Source organism: Tachypleus tridentatus, chromosome 10, assembly GCF_004210375.1.
Source record: "Tachypleus tridentatus isolate NWPU-2018 chromosome 10, ASM421037v1, whole genome shotgun sequence".
NCBI lineage: Eukaryota > Metazoa > Arthropoda > Merostomata > Xiphosura > Limulidae > Tachypleus > Tachypleus tridentatus.
The window spans coordinates 152217468-152243928 of record NC_134834.1 but is presented as its reverse complement, the minus strand read 5'-3'; positions in this window follow the sequence as shown (position 1 = coordinate 152243928).

Below are 26461 nucleotides of genomic sequence, written 5' to 3'. Positions count from 1 at the left end.
ATCTTGACGCCATGAACACGTTCAAATCCAAGACAAAACCTTCAGAGATTCCATGAGCATGTTCTCAAGATAAAACACCAAAAGATGTCATATACAAGCTCGAATCCACGACAAAACCAACACAGGTTACTTTCATCAGGACAATATTCTCATAGGTGTCATGAACAGTTTATATTTATGATAAATAACGAAATAATGTGATGAGTAAATTCAGTTCGCCAAAGAAAAAAAAAAAAAAAAAGGAAACACTCACAAAAAATGTAAATATACGGCTGAACCCTAACAGAGACCTTGGAAAAGTTCTCATTCATGATAAATTAAGAAAAAAATGGGATGGATAAATTTAAATCGATTAGGAAAAGATATATTTTGTTTTAGTATATCAGTCCAAAATTAGTTAGTGAAATATTTCATTTTAGTGAAAGAGCCCAAACTTAGGGCGTGATATATTTAATTTTAGTGTAAAATTCCAAGATTAGTTAGTGATATTTTAGTGTATCATCTCAAAAATAGGGAGAATTATATTTCATTTTCGTTTATTAGTCCCAAATAAGGGAGTAATATCTTTTATTTATGTGTATCAGTTTAAAATAAGGTAGCGATATATTTAACTTTAGTGTTTCAGTCCAAACTTATGTAGGGATATATTTCATTTTAGTTCATAGTTCCAACATTAGGTAGTGATATATTTCATTTTAGTATAAAAGCCCAAAATTAGATGTTATATCTTTCATTTTAGTGTATCAGTCCAAATTAGGCCATTATATATTTATTTTAGTGGTACAGTCCGAAATTAGAAAGCGATATATTTCATCTTAGTATATCAGTCCAAAATTAGGTAGTGATATATTTCATTTTAGTGTGACAGTCCAAAATTAATCAGTGATATGTTTAATTTTAGTGTATCAGCTCATAACTAGGTAGTGATAAATTTCGTTTTAGTTTATGAGCCCAATATTACGTAGTGATATATTTAATTTTAGTATATCATTGCAAAATTAGAGAAACATATATTTCATTTTCGTTTATCAGTCCAAAATTAGGTCGTGATATATTTAATTTTAGTGTATCAGTCCAAAATTATGGAGGAATATATTTCATTTTATTGTATGAGACAATAATTAGATAGTGATGTATTTCACTTTAGTAGATAAGTCCAAAATTGGGTAGCGATATATTTAATTTCAGTATGAAAGTCAAAAAAATAATGAGAGATATATTTCATTTTAGTGTTTCAATACAAAATTAGGTAGTGATATATTTGATTCTAGTGACACAGCCCAAAATTAGGGCGTTAGATCTGTCATTTTAGTGTAACAGTCCAAAATTAGATCGTTATATATTTATTTTAGTGTGATATTCCAAAATTAAGGAGTGTTATGTTTCATTTTAGTGTCTTAGTCCAAAATTAGGTAGTGATATTTTTTATTGTGGATGCACGGCATGGCCAAGCGTGTTAAGGCGTGCGAGTCGTAATTTGAGGATAGCGGGGGTTGTATCCCTGTCGCGTTGGTGAAAGAGTAGCCCTAGAGTTGGCGGTCGGTGACTAGCTGCCTTCCCTCTAGTCTTACACTGCTAAATTAGGGACGGCTAGCCCAGATAGCCCTCGAGTAGCTTTGTGCGAAATACAAACAAACAATATTTGATTGTAGTGTCTTAGTCCAAAACTAGTTAGGGATATTTTTGATTTTAGTGTATCAGTCGAATATTTCGGAGAGATATATTTCATTTTAGTGAAATAGTTCAAAATCAGACAGTGATATATTTCATTTTAGTGTGTGTATCTGAAAAAAATTGGGGAGTAGTATATTTCATTATAGTATCAGTCCAAAGTTAGGAGTGATACGTTTCATTTTACTCTATCAGTCCCAAATTAGGTAGAGATTTATTTCGTTTTACTTTTTCAGTCCAAAATTAGGTAATAATTTGTTTCATTTTAGTGAATTAGCTCAAACTGAGGTAGTGATAGATTACATTTTTGTGTATGAGGCCAGTTTTACGTGGTGATATATTTTATTTTGGTATATAATTGTAAAATTGTGGAAAGATATATTTCATTTTCGTTTATAAGTCCAAAATTAGGTCGTGATATATTTAATTCTAGTGTATCACTCCAAAATTAGGGAGGAATACAGTTACGACAGAAAGTGTTTGTACCCCTGCGTCGTGTGTAGTTTTCCTCATAACTTAAAAAGTATCACGATTAGGATAATGAAAGTATAATATATTATATATATATTATACTAGAACAATCTACATAAATTTTTATGTAAATTGAACGACAAGTAAACTGCTTATAAACAAATAACCAAACATAGGAAGGGCAGAAAGTGTTCTTATGCCTACTCTAATGGTCAGTTGTGTAGTCTTTCGGGTGAATTACAAGGAGCAATCTCTCCTCATAGCCCTCCACGATAGTTTGACAGTACTCGACTGGTATTTTTTTCCATTCTTCTCTATAGAAGGCCTCCAACTCTTGCAAGTTTTTCGGATGACGCTGATAAACCCTAGTCTTCAACTCATCCCAAACGTTTTCAATTGGGTTGAGATCGGGTGACTGCGATGGCCACTCCAGAACGCTTAAATGGTTCCTCTGCAACCAGGATTACACATATTTCGATGTTTGCTTAGGGTTATTGTCGTGCTGGAAGATCCAACGATGCCCAAGCCGCAAGTTTCGGGCATCATTCTTGATATACGCGCCTTATATATTAACGTACTCTTCTTTTTTCATCATTCCGTTGACATGGTAAAGGCTGCTTACACCAGAAGAGCTGAAGGAACCCCATAGCATGATCGAGCCACCTCCGTGTTTAAATGTAGGGACGGTGTTCTTTGGAAGATTTCGTTCCCCCTTCTTACGGAAAATTTTGCGAACATCATTGTGGCCGAAAAGCTCGATTTTAGTCTCGTCTGACCAAAGAATACTCTTCCAATAGGTAAAGGGTTTATCTACATGCTTGCTTGCATACCTCAATCATGATTCTAAATGAACAGGCTGTAAATATGGAGTTCTATGAGAATGACATGCTTTGAACCCAGAAGAGCGTAACATGTTTGTAACTGTAGAGGTGCTTACTTCAACCCCAGTTTCCCTTACCAGTTTCTATATGTCATTAATGTTAAACGAGGGTTCTTACTAACTTTTCTGAAAACCTTCCTCTTGGTTCTCTCTAAAATTTTGGTGGGGCATCTGGAACAAGTTAGGTTAGCAGTTTATCCTTTAAGCTTAAACTTGACAATTATGCTTTGAACAGTAGATTTCGGCACATTAAGTTGTATAGCAATACCGGAAAGAGACACACGAGACTTGTATTTATAGTAATTCGGTTTTTTAAATCACTGGACAGTTGTTCCCTGTTCGCCATGATGACCAAGCAGATAATGACGGAGACGGCGCTAAATTGCCGGAAGTAAATTTTTTTGCTGGCTAAATGCCAATAATTATGAGCCCAGTGTCTAGTTCTGAATATCAGTTTTTTTCACACGTTCTGAACTGTACGAACACTTTCTGCTCCTCCTATTTTTTGTTATTTGTTTATAAACAGTTTATTTGTCGTTTAATTTACATAAAATTTATGTAAATGTGTGTTAGTATAATATTTATAATATATCATACGTCTATTAGCCTAATCATAATACTTTTTAAGTTATGAGCAAAAACTACTCGGGACGCAGGGGTACGAACACTTTCTGTCATAACTGTATATTTCATTTTTGTTTATCAGTCCAAAATTAGGAAGTGACATATTTCATTTTAGTGTATGAGTCCAAAATTAGGTAGGAATATATTTCATTTCAGTGCATCATTCCAAAATTAAGTCGTGATATGTTTCATTTAAGTGTGTGAGCCAATAACTAGATAGTGATGTATTTCATTTTAGTGGATCAGTCCGAAATTGGGTAGTGATATATTTTATTTTAGTGTATCAATACAAAATTAGGTAGTAAGATATTTGATTTTAGTAAAACAGCTCAAAATTAGGAATCATATATTTAATTTTAGTGTATCTGTCCAAAATTAGGGAATGATATATTTCATTTTAGTATATCTGTGCAAACTTAGGTCGTGATATATTTTATTTCAGTGTGTCAATAAAAAGTGAGATAGTGATATATTTGATTTTAGTGGAACAGACCAATATTAGGGTGTTATATCTTTCATTTTAGTGTATTAATCCCCAATTAGGGAGTGATATATTTCATTTCTTGTCTGAGACAACAATAAGATAGTGATATATTTCATTTTAGCGGATTAGTCCGAAATTGGATAGTGATATATTTCATTTCTCTTTATCAGTGCAAATTTAGGTCGTGATATATTTTATTTTATTGTATCAATACAAAATTAGGTAGTAAGATATTTGATTCTAGTAGAACAGCCCAAATTTAGGGTGTCAGATCTTTCATTTTAGTGTATTAGTCCCCAGTTAGGGAGTGATATATTTCATTTTTCGTCTGAGACAATAATTAGATAGTTATGCATTTCATTTTAATGGATCAGTCCAAAATTGGGTAGTGATATATTTCATTTTAGTGTTAAAGTAAAAAAAATTAATGAGAGATATATTTCATTTTACTTTATCAGTGCAAATTTGGGTCGTGATATATTTTATATTATTGTATCAACACAAAATTAGTTTGTGAGATATTTGATTTTAGTTGAACAGCCAAAAAATTAGGGTGTTATATCTTATATTTTATTGTATCAGTCCAAAATTAAGTCGTTACATATTTATTTTAGTGTATTAGTCCAAAATTAGTAAGTGATATTTTTTATTTTAGCGTCTCAGTCGAAAATTATTAAATGATATTTTTGATTTTGGTGTCTTCGTCCAGAATTAGTTAGAGATATTTCTGACTTTAGCGTATCAGTCGAAAATTCCGGATCGATATATTTCATTTTAGAGAAACTCTTCAAAATTAGGGAGAGAGATATTTCATTTCAGTGCATGAGTTCCCAAAAAGGCAGTGGTACATTTCATTTACTGTGTGTATCAGTCGAAAATTAGGGAGTGATATATTTCATTTTAGTGTATCAGTCGAAAATTAGGGAGTGTTACGTTTTATTTTACTACATCAGTCCCAAATTAGGTTGAGATTTATTTCGTTTTATTTTTCAGTCCAAATTTAGGTAGTAATATGTTTCATTTTAGTACATCAGCTCATTATTAGGTAATTAAAAATTACATTTTACTTTATAAGCCCAATTTGACGTAGTGATATATTTCATTTTAGTATATCATTGCAAAATTCTGGAGAGATATATTTAATTTTTTGTTTATAAGACCAAAATTAGATCGTGATATATTTCATTCTATTATATCAGTGCAAATTTAGATCGTGATATATTTTATTTTAGTGTATCAATACAAAATTATGTACTGATATATTTGATTTTAGTGAAAGTGCCCCAAAACTAGTTAGTGATGTTTTTCCTTTCAGCCTAACAGTCCAAAATTAGTGAGTGATATATTTCATTTTAGTGTTTCAGTCCAAAATTGGTGAGAGATATTTTTATTTTAGTGTATTAGTTCAAAATTTGGGACAGGTACGTTTCACTTTAGTGCAACAGTTTAAAGTTAGGAAGAGATATATTTCGTTTTAGTGCATCAGTCCTCAATTAGGGTGTTTTATCCTTCATTTTAGTGTTTTAGCCTAGAATTAGGGAGTGATATATGTTATTTTAGTGTATCAGTCAAAAATTAGATAATGAAATATTTCATTTTAGTGAAAGTGTCCAAAACTAGTTAGTGATGTCTTTTATTTTAGTCTAACAGTCCAAAATTAGGGAATGATATATTTCATTTTACTGTCTTAGTCCAAAATTAGTTAGTGACATTTTTTATTTTAGTGGATCAGTCCAAAATTTGGGAAAGATATTTTTCACTTTTGTGTAACACTTCAAAGTTAGGGAGAGATATATTTCGTTTTAGTGCATCAGTCCCAAATTAGGGAGTGGTATATTTCATTTTTGTGTATCAGTGCAAAATAAGGAAGAAATGTGTTTTGTTTTAGTTTTTCTGTCCAAAATTAGAGTGATATATTTCATTTTAGTGTATCAGTCCAAAAGTAGGTTGTGATACATTTTATTTCACTATTTCAGTCCAAAATTAGGAAGTGATACATTTTATTTTAGTGTATCATCCCAAAAATAGGAAGAAATATATTCCATTTTCGTTTATTGGTTTCAAATTAGGGAGTGATATCTTTCATTTATGTGTATCAGTCGAAAATTAAGCAGTGATATATTTCATTTTATTGTATGAGACAATAATTAGATAGTGATGTATTTCATTTTAGTGTGTGTATATTTTGGTATATTATATTAAAAATGACCGGTAATGTGTCTGTAAAACCAACAGGTGTCATGTTACATAAGTCACGGGCACATGAAGATTATTTTATTAATTAGAAATATTATGAAGGCAATCTTCTTCAAGTGAAGGTTTTGCAAAATACGTTGGCAGATTATATTTTCAGATTAAAGTATGAGCATTAGACATAATGTTGTTATACGGTAACCATGGGGACAGCTTAAATATAAATGAAGGCTTAAGACGTCTTTACTTCTATTTGTTGTCATGACAACCCTTTTACCTGTTTAAAATCCTGAAATAACAACACATATGACAGGAAAAACAAACAACTTTCAACAAAGGCAATTTCGTTATGGATAGTTTCTATCGGAAATCTGGTCTAATAACAATAATAGCATAATTCGTGACGAACATCACGTAGTCTAAAGGGTCTTTCTTTCAATGGTGATAATAATCTTAATTTTTACATTTCGGCTTTTATATCACAAGTACATAAAAATGTTATTTCACAAGCCAGTGAACAAAAAACCTTTTTCGAACGCTAAAACGTTAGCTAGGCTATATGGTTCGATATAAACAAATTTAGAAAATGTGAAAAAAGGTCTGTTTACGTGATTTTTATGATAAATATTAGGCCTACTAATTTCAAATGCCTTATCAACTTTCGGCGTATAGTTAGTTTGAGAATCATGTGCTCCTTTATACAGCTAGCATCATTACAAACTGGGTGTTGTTGTCAATTTTGTCATTCTTATCAGTTCTGATTGTTTGTGATAGCTATGTTTTGCAGTTAGGAGATACTCAGCCGAAAGAAAAAGCCTTCACCTGCTCAGCCTGTCACAGAATGAAACTGTTCTAGTTGCTCTAATAAAGTGATGCTAACATAGACCAGGATGGACGTAACTTATTGGTCAGCGTGCTCGGACTATGAATCTGAAGTTTCGCAAAAACGCGATTTGCACTTATAGGACGGTGAGTGATTTATAAATGTGACGGTTATAATCTACTATTCTGTCAGACAAATGCATCCCAAGTATTGACGGTGAGTTCTGTTAACTAGCTGACTTTAATTGTATGTGATATCCAAGGAGATCTCTTGCGAATTGACACGTTTGCTGATTAGACTCAATAACTTTGCTCTTAATATAGATTCAGTGGTTGGAGAAAAAATTGGAAACACCGAAAGAAAGTGGTTTAATAACACGAAGGTCCGATAAGACAACCAGAATGGCTTCTCATCGGCCCGGCATGGCCAAGCGCGTTAAGGCGCGCCAAACTTGCTCGCCCTCCCAGCCGTGAGGGCGTTATAATGTGACGGTCAATCCCACTATTCGTTGGTAAAAGAGTAGCCCAAGAGTTGGCGGTGGGTGGTGATGACTAGCTGCCTTCCCTCTAGTCTTACACTGCTAAATTAGAAACGGCTAGCACAGATAGCCCTCGAGTAGCTTTGTGCGAAATTCTAAAACAAACAAACAAACAATCTTCGTGGTTTATCTGTATGTCCCTTAAATACCATTACTCGAGAGAAAATGCAACATATAACACAACATTCTCGTCTACCGGTGGTGATCTTTAAGCCACAATTAAATTCATCTGATTACAATCATGGAGCCATCACCATTTCATAATAACTTTTCAAAGTTCGATTTGGATCACTGAAGTATTGGTTAATCAGATTTCCACAATATGTCGTTATTAAAAACCAGTTACGTCATATTTCTTTATCGTGTTATTTGACAACTAACTTTAAAAGGAGCTTACACGTGTTTAATTAATAAACGTCACTGTGTTAAGAAATCGCTAGAGTAACAAATTAAGTTGAAAGTCAAACATTTAGAGGAAAATGGGTACAGTATTAAGTAGGAGTTTCAAGTTATCTTTTCAATGATGTATTTTTAAAATGTCATAAATACATTAAATTACAATGTATATCACGCATTCAACTAAACATAAAGTTATGCAAGTTCGAATGTATGAGCCCTCGCCAACAGATGTCATGAACAAACTCAAATCCACTACAAAACCCCACAGATGTCATGGACAAGCTCAAATCCATAACAAAATCTTGACGCCATGAACACGTTTAAATCCAAGACAAAACATTCAGAGATTTCATGAGCACGTTCTCAAGACAAAACACCAAAAGATGTCATATACAAGAAGGATATATTTCATTTTAGTGTATCAGTGCAAAATAAGGGAGAAATATGTTCTGTTTTAGTTTTTCTGTCCAAAATTAGAGTGATATATTTCATTTTAGTGTGTCAGTGCAAAATTAGTATGCGATATATCTTATTTTAATAGATTAGTTCTTAATTAGGTTGTGATATATTTCATTTTAGTATATCAGTTCAAAATCAGTGTGTGATATACTTTATTTTAATGTATTAGTTCTTAATTAGGTAGTGATATATTGCATTTTAGTATATGAGTTCAAAATTAGGGAGTTATGTATTCCATTTTAGAGTATCAGTCCCAAATTGTGAAAGAGATATATTTCATTTTAGTTTGTGCATGTGTCCAAAATAAAGGAGTGGTATATTTCATTTTAGTATACCTTTGCAAAATAAGGGAGAAATACATTTCATTTTAGTGCATCAGTACAAACTGCGGGAGTGATATCTTTCATTTTAGTGTATTAGTCAAAAAGTAGGTAATGATACATTTTATTTCATTATATCAGTCCAAAATTCGGTAGTGAAACATTTTATTTCACTATATTAGTTAAAAACTAGGTAGAGATATATTCCGTTTTAGTTTTTCAGTCCAAAATTAGGTAGTGGTATATTTAGTTTTAGTTTATGAGCTCATAATTAGGTAGTAACATATTTCATTTGAGTGTGACAGTCCAAAATTAGGTAGTGATATATTTCATTTGAGTGTGACAGTCCAAAATTAGGTAGTGACATGTTTCATTTTAGTGTGACAGTCCAAAATTAATCAGTGATATGTTTAATTTTAGTGTATGAGCTCATAACTAGGTAGTGATAAATTTCGTTTTAGTTTATGAGCCCAATATTACGTAGTGATATATTTAATTTTAGTATGTCATTGCAAAATTAGGGAGAGATGTATTTCATTTTTTGTGAATCAGTACAACATTAGGTCGTAATATATGTAATTTTAGTGTAGCAGTCCAAAATTTGTTAGTGATACCTTTCATTTTAGTGTATCAGTCGAAGAATAGGGAGAAATATATTTCATTTTTTTGTATCAGTCCAAAATTAGGGAGTGATATATTTAATTTTAGTGAATGAGCTCAAAATTAGATAGGAAAATATTTCATTTTTGTGCAAAATTAGGGAGTGATATCTTTTATTTATGTGTATCAGTCCAAAATTAGGGGAGTGATATATTTCATTTTATTGTGTCAGTCGAAAATAAGGTAGCGATGTATTTCATTTTAGTGCATCATTCCAAAAGTAAGTCGTGTTATATTTCATTTTAGTGTATGAGCTCTTAATTAGATAGTGGTGGACTTTATTTTAGTGGGTCAGTCCAAAATTAGGGAGTGATATCTTTCATTCTAGTGTGTGTATCTGTCCAAAATTAGGGAGTGGTATATGTCATTTTAGTGTATTAGTGCAATATAAGGGAGAATTGTATTTTATATTAGTGCTTCAAAACAAAATCAGGAAGAGAAAGCTTTGATTTTTAGTGTATCAGTCCAAAATTAGGTAGTGATATTTTTATTTTTTGAAATTGCCCAAATGTAGTCTTTCATTTTAGTCTAACTCCCAAATTAGGGAGCGATATATTTCATTTTAGTGTCTTAGTCCAAAATTAGTTAGTGATATATTTGATTGTAGTGTCTTGGTCTTTTTGAGCTAAGTCTTAAATAGTACAGATGTTGAAACAATTGAATAATGAAAACATTAAAACAGTAATGGCAATTGTTGCCATTATGTAGCATTTAATAATACAGATGTTGAAATGATAATTGTTATTGTAGAGTAACAGTACTGAATATTATAGACGTTGAAACAATAATGGTTATTGTAGTATAACAGTACTGAATACACAGGCGTTGAAACAATAATGGATATTGTTGAGTGACAGCCTTAAAGATAGAGACGTTCAAACAATAATGGCTATTGTAGAGTACCGGCAATGCATAATACAAACATTGAAACAGTAATGATTATTTTTCAGCAATAGCATTTAATAATATAGACCTTGGAAGAATAATGGTTATTACTACACTGACAAACACCACACCAACATTATTTATAAAATACAATGTGATAACTGTCACGACTTTTATTTTGGAGAAACAAGTAGAAAAATGGAAACCAGATTCAAAGAACACAAAAAGTCACATTCACACGTTTTCAAACACTGCAAATCAAATAAACACAACATAACCATAAAAAACACTCAAATACTAAATAAAGAAACAAATATAAACAAACGCAAAATTATAGAAGCCTTACTTACACAACAACTCAAGCCCAAAATAAACCAATATAAAGGAACATCTTTATTCCTACATTAATAAATATAATCAAACATCTAAGCACGCCCTCTACATTCCTACCCTCAATTACGCAACCCCTTCAAACGTGTGGTAAGCTATCGGTCAGTTATCTCTTTCTTTCCTTGTGAATCTGACGATGACCGAATAAGGTCGAAACGTTGTTCGCTCCTCCACATAAAATTTTCTCAACCCAAACCAGCCGTTTTTACATGTATATAGTGGTTGTTATTGAGTTACATTCATAAATAATACCGACGTTGAAATAACGATGGTTATCTGTGAGTTACAGTCTTTAATAACACAGACGTTAAAACAATAGTGGCTATCGCTGAGTAACATCTTTAAATAATACAGACGTTGAAATAACAATGGTTATTGTTGAGTAATAGACTTAAGCAATAAAGACTTTGAAAGAGTATAACTTATGTACGTTTAGAAACGTTTTACACGAACTCAATAAAGAATATTCATAATAAGCCTTGCAACCAATGTGAACCAGACCAATAATTCAGTAACGCCTTTGAAAAATGAATCATAATTACTGCTTTACGAGAAAAACCAAGAAAATTGTCGAATGGAATATATTATAATATCTGATGGATATCCATTTATGAAATTTGGTGACAATTACTTTATTACAATTTTGACAATAATTGGATAAAAAAAATAGTTATAAAAATACGACACTTTTAAAAGTTGAAAATATTAATTAAACAGCAATTAATTTTAGAATTTATTATGCTCTAATTGTCGACGGAAGTGTTCAGCTGTTACCTGTTCTTCACAAAATGCAAGGGAAATAAATATTACCAATATTACTCTTGTTTGGTTGTATATACCGAACATGTGTGGCACACACACTAACACTAGATAGGTTGAGGAAAACATCCAATATTTTTTGGAATATTTCAATTACTTATACAGATGTGTTAACCTCTTCCGATATATAGAGTTCCTCATACATGTTAGATGTAGGTTAAAAGGGTAGATTAAAGTTATAAGCAGCCGTCCCTAATTTATAGTTTTTAAGATGACCCACTTTCTGATCAGCTACTCCTAATATAATAGCAGAATTGACTGCCACTTTTATAATGCGCCAACTAATGAAAGTATTCAGAAACATACAAGAATCAGAGTTTATTATCTTACTATTTTTCATTAGTGTTGGAATTATAGTGATTCTGCTTTAATAATATCAATTAATACCAAAATTAGGGGTTCTTATTGCAATATATTCTGTTATAAATTATTGTCTCAATATTTTCTAAATATTTCCTATTAGTGTTATAATTATAGATTGTTGTTTTAGTATAATGTTTCCCGTTAGTGTTATAATTGTAGATTGTTGTATCAGTAAAATGTTTGCTATTAGCGTTATAATTCTAGATTGTTGTCTCAGTAAAATGTTTCCTATTAGCGTTACAATTCTAGATTGTTGTCTCAGTAAAATGTTTCATATTAGCAATACAATTACAGATTGTTGTCTCAGTATAATGTTTCCTATTAGTGTTACAATTATAGATTGTTCTCCAGCTATAATGTTTCCTATTAGTGTTATAATTATAGATTGTTGTCTCAGTATTATGTTTCCTATTAGTGTTGTAATTGTAGATTGTTGTCTCAGTAAAATGTTTCCTATTAGCGTTATAAATGTAGATTGTTGTCTTAGTCAAACCTTTCCTATTAGTGTCATAATTATAGATTGTTGTCTCAGTCAAACCTTTCCTATTAATGTTACAATTACAGACCGTTATCTCAGTATAATGTTTCCCATTAGTGTTATAATTATAGATTGTTGTCTCAGTCAAACCTTTCCTATTAGTGTTATAATTATAGATTGTTGTCTCAGTATAATGTTTTCTATTAGTGTTATAGGCATAGATTGCTGTCTCAGTCTAAAGGTTTCTATTAGTGTTGTAATTATAGATTGTTGTCTTAGTCAAACCTTTCCTATTAGTGTTATAATTATAGATTGTTGTCTCAGTAATTGTTTCCTATAAGTGTTACAATTATAGATTGTTGTCTCAGTATAATGTTTTCTATTAGTGTTATAGGCATAGATTGCTGTCTCAGTCTAAAGGTTTCTATTAGTGTTGTAATCATAGATTGTTGTCTCAGTATAAGGTTTCCTATTAATGTTATAATCGTAGATTGTTGTCTCAGTATAATGTTTCCCGTTACTGTTATAGATTGTTTTCTCACTATAATGTTTCCTATTAGTGTTATAATTATATATTGTTGTCTCAGTATAATGTTTTCTATTAGTGTTATAATCATAGATTGCTGTCTCAGTCTAAGGTTTCCTATTAGTGTTATAATTATAGATTGTTGTCTCAGTAATTGTTTCCTATAAGTGTTACAATTATAGATTGTTGTCTCAGTATAATGTTTTCTATTAGTGTTATAGGCATAGATTGCTGTCTCAGTCTAAAGGTTTCTATTAGTGTTGTAATCATAGATTGTTGTCTCAGTATAGTATTTTCTATTAGTGTTATAATCATAGATTGTTGTCTCAGTATAAGGTTTCCTATTAATGTTATAATCGTAGATTGTTGTCTCAGTATAATGTTTCCCATTACTGTTATAGATTGTTTTCTCACTATAATGTTTCCTATTAGTGTTATAATTATATATTGTTGTCTCAGTATAATGTTTTCTATTAGTGTTATTATCATAGATTGCTGTCCTAGTCTAAGGTTTCCTATTAGTGTTATAATCATATATTGTTGTCTCAGTATAATGTTTCCTTTTAGTGTTATAATCGTAGATTGTTGTCTCAGTATAATGTTTCCCATTACTGTTTTCGATTGTTTTCTCACTATTATGTTTCCTATTAATGTTATAATTATATATTGTTGTCTCAGTATAATGTTTTCTATTAGTGTTATAATCATATATTGTTGTCTCAGTATAATGTTTCCCATTACTGTTATAGATTGTTTTCTCACAATAATGTTTCCTATTAGTGTTATAATTATATATTGTTGTCTCAGTATAATGTTTCCTATTAGCGTTACAGTTATAGATTGTTGTCTCAGTATAATGTTTTCCATTAGCGTTATAATTATTGATTGTTGTCTCAGTATAATGTTTCCCATTAGTGTTATAATTATAGATTGTTGTCTCGATGTAATGTTTCTTATCATTGTTATTATTATAGACTGTTGTTTCGATATAATGTTTCCTGTTATTGTTATAATTAGAGATGGTTGCCCTAATATTTTTCTCTAATATCGGAATCAGAGTTGTGTTTTTAGCCTGAAAACTTTCTATTTGTACTACAATTGTAGTTTCTTGCAGTAATTTTCTCATTCAGATTTGGAATTGTAATTTCTTGCCCTGAAAGAGTATTTGATATCAAATCTTGTTTGTCCCTTTAATAGTTTCATTTACAATGATTTAGTTCTAGAGTCGAGGCGCCTTATAGTTTCAATTATTGTTTCTTCATATCTTCATAACTGCTATAAGAGACAGAGAAATGATTTAGTCTGTTTTAACTATAGAATATATATACGAGTTTGTGTGTAATTTCATCCTTCGATTCACATGAACTTCAGATTAAAGAATAATAATCACCAGTTTTAGTCTTAGCTCATAATACCCAAGTTACACAACGTTCTTTAATACCGTAATTGTGACGGTAAATGTAGAAATATCCGTAGTGTTTTTGATAAAATGTTAACCGATAGTGAGAGAGCCATGTAACCAACTTGATTCCAACTTTGTAATTGACTACTTCCTACAAAGAAAGGAAAGTTAATAAGATTTATTGATCCGTGTATACTGAAGCTTCCCCCTCGATGCAGAACGCCAATCACATATTGCTTTATCTTCAGGGGTCTTTAACTCGTCTCAAATCCAATGGTTTTAGAAATTAGCAAGAAACTCCGAGAAAACATACGGCCTGTCATTAACAAAGTCGTCGACTTCATTCTGAGCTGATGAAGCTAGCATAGAGTATATAAAAACACATATAACAAAATAAATCGTGAAAGAGAATCAACATTATTTTGAGTGGTACAGCTAACAATATTAACGTAAATGAAGAGATATCGGTTATCAACAGGAGTTACAGATTTATACATCATGTCGAAGAGACGTGCTCGGCAATTTCTTCTAGAATAACGTCATTATTATGAACGGTTTCGACGAGGGTAATGAAATTATGTTCAACAGCATTTTATTCTGGTACTTATGCAAAATGCTGACGTAGGCATTGTTAGACCACAAAACCAACTGATACTAAGAGACACAAAATGTAAACAGAAAGTATGTAATAAAACGTTACCCAGTGGTCTGAGAGAAGAAACAAAAGTGGTTTCGTGAAAAAAGTTTCTGGCGGGTAAAAAACAACAACCTTCTTCTAAGGAAAATTACAGTTAGGTTTATGGATATTCGCACAAACCTTCTCCGCGCCGTCTCTGCCAGCTGTTCCTAATTTTGAAGAGACAAATCATGAGCTACTTCTGTTCAATCGAATAACTGGATTCGACTGTCACTCTTATATCACACTAACTCCCCCAAAATTCAGAATTCTTTCTTTCTTTTTTGATGAAATAATAATTTGAAACCGAGTGTATTTTTCTATTATATATCTTTCTGTTTCTTATTCCAAACTATCAGTTTTACATTTTAAGTTTCGGTAAATGTTTTTCCCTGTGATAAAATTACTTATAAATTTGGAAATTCAACTTGGTGCATCAACTACCAAACGCCAAACAATGTTAAAATGTAGTTCTGATATCCTTCATTTTATAGAGTTTTTATTTTAGTACCCAACTCTGAATTTTAAGAAACGTACAAAATAAAGTTTCTCAGTGTATCACTTGTCAACTGTGAGGGTATTTATAGGAAAGGATAACCAGTTATATGATACCCTATCTCTGCAAAGGTGCTATGCACATATCACGGCTGTATCCCTTTCAGATATATCGAATGAGTTTGTATAAATTAGGAAACTGATTAACTGTAAGCTGTTAATTAAACGTTGAACGGCGCTAATGGTAGCCTTAAGGTAGGCATAGATGTGTCCGAACGTCTCTGGGGAATGCTAATATGGTTGCTTCATATTCAAGTATTTATTAAACGTGTTTAGACTTCACATAATAATTAATGTTGAAACCCTACTTTTGATATCCACGCGCCTTTCTTCAAGTAAGTTTAAAATAGTTTTGTTCTTAATTCTTGATGACAAGAAACCCACTTGAAATAAAAATGTATCTCAGAACGGCTGGTATGGGTAATAACACTTTGTTCTCTCCTTATCAATAAATGTATTATTACCCACATCAGCCATTCTGAGATACGTTTCTGTTCTTAGTTAATATATATAACTGAACATATTGAATACGTTTTCCAACGTAAGAATACGACGACTGTTGGGGTTATACGTTTCATTCAATTCTCTTCAGTTTCATGTGGCTTAGTTATTGTAGAAAGAAATGAGAGACAAGAGATTAATAGACTTTTCACCTACAGAAAGATGGAAACAAGAGTGCTTGTTTGTAGATAATTGAGCAAACCCAGTCTGTCGCTAATTTTGAGGAGAAGAACCCCCAACTTGTAACTTTACTTTCGTTCATACAACGTTCCCACGCTCCCGAAAGGGGAAACGACCCCCAGGTAAGCTGAAAATAATGAACTAATGAAATATTAGCTTCAGGTTTAGTTATTTTCCAGGAAACAGAATCATTCCACGATTCAATGTATAGGTCTTTACTTGAATAAAATATCCATTAAAAGGATCGAACTCAAAATTCTAAAGGAAAAAGTATGAGAAAATGTCTTCTTTTAAGTATTTTAATCCAATATTTCAGGCGACAAGTCCAAATAAATAAGTGCTTTACACAAAAGACAAACAACTTAAGTCTAAGTAACTTTTACCTTTAACACTGTACAGTTTGTACCGTGTAGTAAGTAGTTGTATACCGTGTAGTAACTGGTTACATAGTTGGTACCGTGTAATAACTAGTTTTATAGTTTGTACCGTGTAGTAATTAGTTGTACAGCTTGTATCGTGTAATAGCTAGTTATATACTTTGTACCGTGTAATAACTAGTTGTATAGTTTGCACCGTGAAATAACTAGTTGTACAGTTTGTATCGTGTAGTATCTGATTGCACAGTTTGTATCGTGTAATAACTAGTTGTAAAGGTTGTATCGTGTAAAAGCTAGTTATATAGTTTGTACCGTGTAGTAACTAGTTGTATATATCGTGCCGTGTAATAACTAGTTATATAGTTTGTATCGTGTAATAACTAGTTGTATAGATCGTACCGTGTAGTCAGTAATAGTCTGTCTTTCATAAGGTTTGGGCCTAATTAAGAGAATACTGTTTTTAAATAATAACTAATTGTCTGTCTTTCATGTAGTTTGGGTCTAATTAAGAGAATACTGATTTTTAAATAATAACTAACTGTCTGGCTTTCCTGTGGTTTGGGCCTAATTAAGTGAACACTGTTTTTTTTTTTTAAATAGTAACTAATTGTCTGTTTTTCCTGTGGTTTGGGCCTAATTAAGTGAATACTGTTTTTTTTTTAAAATATTATCCAAAGCTAGGAAATGTTATTTTAATCCATGTTCTTTCCTGTAGATGTTACAAACAACACGCCTGTTGTGTGTCTTTCTATATACCCAGACCTATATTAAAGACCCTTAATAATATAGTTGGTGATCATTTCATCTTGCAGATGGCTTGTGACTCTTCACATCTACATAGATACACATTTGACGATGAATTGGAATAATGCTATGTAGGTTAGTATGAACTATTATGAAGGAGGTTTAAATGGCCAAGTGTGGATTTCAGATTCACAAACCATTACTATCAAAAACAAAGCGCAGTCCTCTCTTTGCGTATATTTTAAGAGATAGACTGTAAAATTATTCTATTAGGCCTAACTAAAATAGCTCAGGAATTGGCGCTGCCTTCTCTTTAGTCTTCTCAATTCAAAATTAGCGATGGCTACAGACAATAGTCTACGAATAGGTTTGGGTAAAACCCAAAAAAGCATACAAACAAAGCACGTGCCTGTAAACATAAGGCACTCTGCTCTCTTCTATAACATAATTATCTTATTATATCATTTACTCACTGATATGCTGGTATGTAATTCTACTATCGTAAAAAATAACATGGAAACTGAGAACAAATTATATAGAAACTATGACGTATTTAATGAAGGTTGTTCCATGAAAAAACAACAACAAAGTTCACAAAACTCTGGCGAGCTGGAATAAAATATTTGACATTCTAATCACAAGCTACATTTATCAACGTCAGATTTTCACCTCAGGATATCAAGCCGAGAAACAATACTGAGGCATTTTGAAAATCATAGATCGACATGCAACATCGATCATAATAAGTATGACGTCGAAATCTGTAGTAACACTTGCAGTAAATCTTTATGTAGTCACATGGAGAGCATTATTGTTCCTTAACTTTGATTGATGGAAACCTCCACTGCGTTGCAAAATTTATGACGTTATAGATTATACACGATTAAAAAAGATTGTTTAAAGACCCCTCTAGTGTCAAATTTTATAGTCACTATTTACTATAAGTGTAAATATATATATGTATCTGTGTTTATTACGAGACACTCCCAGTCGACCAATTCTCCTCTTTATATGTGTTTATTGTTAAGCACAAAACTACACAGTGGGTTATTTGTGCTGTACTTATAACGGGTATTGAAGCCTAATTTTTGGCGCTAAAATCAGAAAGTCTTATCACAAAACCACTGAGAGCATTTCTTCTTCGAGCGTGGTGTCCAAATTAAAATTGTCAGTTTAATACGGAATATTCTAAGTTTAATTATTAGAGAGAGACTGCTGATCTGTACACATCAAGAGTTATAGCAATTTTAATTCGTAAACTATTGTTTAGCTACCAGTCAAAACCCTAGCAAACAAATAATCCACTACTTATAATATCTTACAAAATAATTTAATTATTCGTTCATAACAAAGTCACTATTTTTCGTGTGTGTGTTGAGGGGGCCCTTTGTTGGTGTTTCTGCTCTAGCCGCCCATAAATTTTAACTGATGCAAAAGAAAAAGGCAATTAGTCAAGATCACCCACCGACAACTCTTGGTCTGCTGCTGACTGACTGAATAATGGTGTAATAATCCACATACAATCAATCACTGGTTTCATTTGTCTAGCCGTAACAACACCATTGAACAATCCTCGTATAATGTCTGGTTTAAATTATCCACATATAACAAAACTATTGAACAATGTTTATATAATGTATAATTTCACTTGTCCAGATGTAACAACACCCTTGAACAATCCTCGTACAATCTCTGATTTAACTTATCCAGATATAACAAAACTATTGAACAATGTTTATATAATGTGTTTTACTTGTCCAGATAACAAAACTATTGAATAGAATGTTTGTATAATGTGTTTTACTTGTCCAGATGTAACAAAACTATTGAACAATGTTTATATAATGTGTTTTCACTTGTCCAGATGTAACAATACCATTGAACAATGTTTATAAGGTGTTTTCACTTGTCAAGATGTAACAATACCATTTAACAATGTTTGTGTGTTTTTACTTGTCCAGATGTAACAAAACTATTGAACAATGTCTGTAAAATGTATTTTTTCCTTGTTCAGGTGTAAAACACGTATTGAATAATGTTTGTATAATTGTTTTCACTTGTCCAGATGTAACAATACCATTGAAAAATGTTTGTACAATGTGTTTTCACTTGTCGAGATATAACAATACCATTGAACAATGCTTGTATAATGTGTTTTCACTTGTCAGATGTAACAAAACTATTGAACAATGTCTGTAAATGTATTTTCCTTGTTCAGGTGTAAAACACGTATTGAATAATGTTTGTATAATGTGTTTTCACTTGTCCAGATGTAACAATACCATTGAAAAATGTTTGTACAATGTGTTTTCACTTGTCGAGATATAACAATACCATTGAACAATGCTTGTATAATGTGTTTTCACTTGTCCAGATGTAACGATACCATTGAACAATGCTTGTATAATGTTTTCACTTGTCCAGATGTAACGATACCATTGAACAATGTTTGTATAAGGTGTTTTCACTTGTCAAGATGTAACGATACCATTGAACAATGTTTGTATAATGTGTTTTCACTTGTCCAGATGTAACAAAACTATGGAACAATGTTTGTATAATGTTTTTCTCTTGTTCATGTATAATAATACCATTCAAAAATGTTTGTACAATCTCTAGTTGCCCTGTGTATTATAAAGTTGAAGTTAATATTTAAAAAATGTGGATCGGCTGAAAAGTATGTTTTACTGGAAAAAGTACAAAACAGAATTATACTAGCTCGAAACGACGCTTCAGTTTCTTAATAAATTAAATGCATTACACAATTTCTACACTTAACGTTTTACTATTGTACTGTAGTTTATCACTGTGAAATATGTTAGTAGAGACTGTAAAATAATATCCTGTGAAATCTCGGTGTAGCACGGCAACTGTATCGAATGATGGAGTAAAATCCAAGAGTATTAGACCAAATGTTCTGTGTAACAAAGTAAAATTCCTGAGTATGTCACAATGTGATAAAAGAGAATTGGGGTAGAAAAGAAAGATCAGGGTTTGATATGTTGCAGTGATGCATTTGATGATATAGTTTCTTTTAGCTTTGTAATCGAATTTTAAGTATGTATCAAGTCTCCTACACTAGATACATACCGACAGAAGCAAGACTTTCTCATAAGGTCAATTTCTTAGATTTTGTTTTATCCTTCAGCGTTCCTAGTAACTAGAATGTCTTGTAACGAGAGTTCCTTCTAATTATACAGTAGAGCACTGAGTTAGATATGATGTCGCTGTCACTTAGTAACAATATAAGAACAGTCATTTCTTACTTCTGAGGAAAAAAATAAAGAGTTTGATAGAAAATTGTTGGAATTTTCAAACTGACTTTGAAACAGAGTATTCCAGTATTCTAATATTCCAAAACCTTGAACAAGTTTTCATAATTGGAATAAGAAAGCTGATTTTTTCTTTCTTTCCCAAAATCTTGGTCAAACTGAAAAATAAGTTTATCGTACTATTAGCCTCAAATTAAAAACGGCGCTCTTTGTTTTGCGGGTATGAGACGCGAACCTTGAAACGTTAATTCTATATGTTGGCATGCTCAGCATTGAGAAGCGCTCGACTCTAGATCACTGGTTGCTTTTCATTCGTCAGGAGAGAATTTAAACAGGTGATCATAATTTGATTTTTCAACGCTACAAAAGAAAGATTTGGGATTTTTCACACGTCCTATGCATTGTGAATTATTGAATTTTAAAAGTAAAACTCTGTTGCTTAAAACACTCTAAGGTTTCTATAAAAAGTAAGTTTGAAATAATTTTAATCGCTAACATTACAACAACTAGAATAATTATGGGTAATAAATAAGACATGTCCTTTATCTTCATTACAACAAACAGAATTGTTCTGTATGATAAATAAAACATGTCGGTTTTGTATGATAAATAAAACTTCGTCTTTATTACAACAACCAGAGTAGTTCTGTATGATAAATAAAACATGTCTTTCATCTTAATTACAACAGCCAGAATAGTTCTGCATGATAAATAAAACATGTCCTTCGTCTTTATTACAACAACCAGAGTAGTTCTGAATGATAAATAAAACGTGTTATTCATCTTCATTACAATAACCAGAACGGTTCTGTATGATAAATAAAACATGTCCTTCGTCGTTATTACAACAAACAGAATTGTTCTGTATGATAAATAAAACATGTTCTTCGTCTTTATTACAACAACCAGAGTAGTTCTGTATGATAAATAAAACGTGTTATTCATCTTTATTATAACAACCAGAGTAGTCCTGTATGATAAATAAAATATGTCCTTCATCCTCATTACAACAACCAGAACGATTTTGCATGATAAATAAAACATGTTCTTCATCTTCATTACAACAACCAGTAAACATATAAGACCTAAAAACCTGGTGTGGAAGTCCACAGTGGACAGTGAACAGTCTGTTTCTTCCTCCCCTCGAAGAATTAATGATAATTCACAGGCATTTAACTCTAAAACCCCAGGTTTGTTTCTCTTGTGTAGATAGTCCATTGTGTAGCACTGCGCTAAAAGTGTCAATAACATTGTTTTAAGTAAAGGAGAAAAATATGCAGAATTCATCACAGTTTTCATATGTGATCAATAATTAGAAATAGTTGACGGACGCTCACACCAGGTGTTCTCTTTTTTGCTGTAACAAATAACTCTCGGAGCCACGGCGCTTCTTCTTAACTGCTAATACTTGTGACGACAAAATCTCTCTATCTGATAAAAGGTGGCGACATGTGGTATTAAGTAGCCGTCTTCCACTGGTCTATAAATTAGAGATGGTTAGTGCAGAGTATCATACTGTAACTTAGAATGAATATGTAATAAAAACATTTTAATGAAATATGTTTATTTAACATTGAATTTATAACAGTAAGATAAGGTTCTTCATTTGTTTTTTCATATGTTTATTATCACACATACGTTTAATGCCACTGTATAAGATAATAAACTTGGAAAACTGCCCCAGATTTTCTGATGTAGAATATGCATGTTAGCTTCTATTTCAGAAACTAATAACAATAATAAATAGCAAACTAAAGACTTATTACGAACATTAATATATTTATCAGTAGCCCTTCACGACAAACCAAGTTACCAATTCCTACCAGAATAAACCTTAAGTAAAGATACTGAGCTGTAGAAACTTGGAAATGACATTGATCAAAAACTGTATTAATGTGTAAATAATAAGTTGTATGTCACGCGCAACCATGTCATTAGAGAACAACATATAAAATAGATGCGATAGATAACCAGGTGATAGCAAATACATGGAATTCTCGGAGTAATATTATCTTTCTGTATGTGTCATTTACAGGTTAAGCTGAGCGTTAAATCATCGAACGTTAATATAAAAACACAGATATACCCGTGTTCTCATCAAATAGTTGGAATATTGTTTACTAACAGGGGTACTTGAGACATTAAATGTATAGAAAAAGCTTGTCAACTGATTATGAAAACAATAAGTTTAGGGAGAGTGTTTGTAAAACTGTGAATCATCCAAACGTTTAATGAAAAATACGATCAAAATTGTCCGTTAACTTAAAGCTCTAAGTACGTTATTAGAGTGACTATTAGTCGCTTTAAGTTATCTATATATTATTAAAGTAAGTATCAGTCGCTTTAAGCTGTATCTACGTTATTAAAAGTGACTGTCAGTCGATTTAAACTGTTGGCACGTTATTAGAGTGACTATCAGTCGCTTTAAGCTGTGTGTACGTTAATATAGTGACTATCAGTCGATTTAAGCTATGTGTACTTTATTAGAGTGACTCTCAGTCGACTGAAACTGTTAGTACATTATTAGAGTAACTATCAGTTGCTTACCGTGGATGGTAGAATGGGTCTAACTAACTGCCTTACCTCTGGTTAGTAAATAGAAACAATGAAAAGATACAGAGAGCCGTAGAAGCTTTCCCATAATGAAAAATGAAATACTGAATATTCGTAAACAAACTTGTTTTTCAAGTACCATTGTCAATTCCTTCCTAACTTCATAAATGTTACAGTAAAAGTTTATTTTCAATGTTTGGTTTTATGATCAACTTTAAAAAATATCTATTTTTTTACGTTGTGATATTTTGTATTTGAAAGCACAACATATGTATAAAGTAAATACAAGCTGCATATTTACTAAAGCGCTTAAGTGTCCCGTCTAGGTGATTATAGATTTGAACCAATTGTATTGTCGCGTTAAATTTAAATGGTTTACGATAACTCTAGTACAAAAGACACAAACTTTAGATAAAAACATATACAGTACTATCTACACCAACCTCTTCCTACCTTACAATATACAGTACTATCTACACCAACCTCTTCCTACCTTACAATATACAGTACTATCTACACCAACCTCTTCCTACCTTACAATATACAGTACTATCTACACCCACCTATCCCTTACGCATATGGTGATGTCCGTATTTTTCTAATCCTAATTTCATTCTTTGATAGCAGAATGAAATTTAGAAAGCTTCTCAAGCACACGCACACGTTACTTAATTATATAGATTTGGATTTTGTTTTTAACTTTTCTAAATGACAACATATGTTCAATAAAATGAAATAAACCCTTTATCCCTGTCTTTTTATAATGTCAGTGAGTTAGGTATATTTACATATTTTTTTTATGTTTCACATTAAGCCAGATGTCATGCTCATAATATCTTGTGCGTTTCTCAATGAGTTTCCTAATTTTCTGAAATGGTTGTTGTGCGATCGCAGCTTGTCTCAGGTTATCTGTGGACAGATACTGACGTTTTATTTGTTTCACATTAAGACTTTTCGAAAGAACGAGTATTTCTGACATCGTAAACGTATTTACAGTTAAATTAATGAATGGCTCGATAAATGTAGTGGTCGTTCTTTGTTATGGATCTAAATAACAAAATTACCATTTCACTCAAGAGGAGCGAAGGACAAACATACAATCTTGTTTATCGACTCTGCCACAGATTTTGATGAGTTTATTGACCACTTACAGTTCATATCATCAATTCAAGTGCTTTACCACACGGAGATCGGCTGTTCGTGTTCAAGTTTGAATACAGGTGTACTTCAACAATAAACCCGTCTGGAACAGCTGTCTAACTGAATAAGCAAGTTTCAAGTGTTCTTTCCTTTCAAAGCGTGCTTCTAATACTTCAAAACCACCAGGGTTCTTGCTAGACACGTAATCGATTGTGTTCCAGGAACCCATATCTAGGCGAGGAAGAAAAGGTTAATCAAAGTGTCACCCAAACCTTGAGGAGTATGGGAGTTTCGGAGAGAAAAACAACAACACATTCTAACTTAGTGTTGGTATCAACCACCTATACCACATTATTTTGTAGTGTTGGTATCAACCACCTGTACCACATTATTCCGTAGTGTTGGTATCAACCACCTATACCACATTGTTACTTAGTGTTGGTTTCAACCATCTACACCACATTATTCCGTAGTGTTGGTATCAACCACCTATACCACATTATTCCGTAGTGTTGGTATCAACCACCTGTACCACATTATTCCGTAGTGTTGGTATCAACCACCTATACCACATTGTTACTTAGTGTTGGTTTCAACCATCTACACCACATTGTTACGTTGTTTTGGTATTAGCCGCCTATATCACATTGTTACATAGTGCTTGTATTAGCCACGTATACAAGGAATATAATGAATATAGTTAATATAGTGAAAGTAGTGAATATAGTTAATAAAGTTAATGTAGTTAATATAGTTAATAAAGTATTTTGTGATATATAATTTATTTCTTTTCAATAATCTTGGAATTTATTTTTAGCGATAGTGTTTTAGCACTATAACATATAACACTATACTTGTGTTAGCCCTATAACATAACATTGTACTTGTGTTAGCACTATACCTTTTTACACTTTATGTGTGTTAGCACTATGAAATGTTACACTGTAAGTGTGTTAGCACTTTACGATATTACAGTGTAAGTGTGTAACCACTATAACATGTTACACTGTGTTAGCACTATAACATATTACACTAAACGTGTGTTAGCACTATAACATATTACACGATAAGTGTGTTAACACTATGAAATGTTACGCTGTAACTGTGCTATCATTATACCATGTTACACTGTGAGTTAGCACTATATGTTATACTGTACACGACCACAGTAAAAGTCATTGTTATAGACTAAAATCATAATAAACTGTAATATAGTGCGAAGTAAACTGTGTACCAATCTATACGCACAGTACTAGACGGTTTAATATTATAGTTATCTGTCTGAACTCACCACATCTCCTGACGCCATAAGATTACAAACGTAATGAATGAGGTATTCAAATCAACCTGTATAAATGGTTTTTCTGTTGGCCTCCGTAGTAATGGAAGGAAATTTTAATAGAATGAAAAAATATTTAATATAAGTTTATTTTAAATTACAATACAGTTAAATCTATTTTATTACCAAACACCGCCACCTTAAGCATTAAATTATGAATTCGTGTTTTTCCCCATCCTAATGTTATCCCATTATTATACACGTTCAGAAAATGTAACTTCGGTAAATTTGTTGACAATGTGGTTTTTCTCTTAATCTTATGTTCTCGACCGCTCCGTAAACCATTAACTTCATGATAGCAGATAGTTAATCAATCCAAAATCAACAGTTTTAAAGAAAAGACAGGTTAGCTACGCAGTTTACATTCTAGCTTAACATGACATATTGTAGTAGATCAATATACTAAATTCTAGATTAATTAACTGTGCACAAACAATGTGCTAAACCGAAACCTAAATTGAATTCTTGAGAAACAATAGTCTCCTAGCAAGACCTGCTCTTTGATCTTTTTAGGAAAACTCTGCACAGTGGTTAACGTTTTATTTGAGAGTATTTATTTCCAACTTTAGTTTCGTGGGAGTTTAAATATAGTGTTTTGATATTTAAGTTAAAATAATTTTAAAGGGAAAAAATGTTTTATATACATTCAACCTTAGCTTTGAAAAAAGCTTCGCTAGGATTAATATAGTTTACGTCGTGGAAAGGATCCCAACTTTCAAAGAAATACGAGCTCATTTGG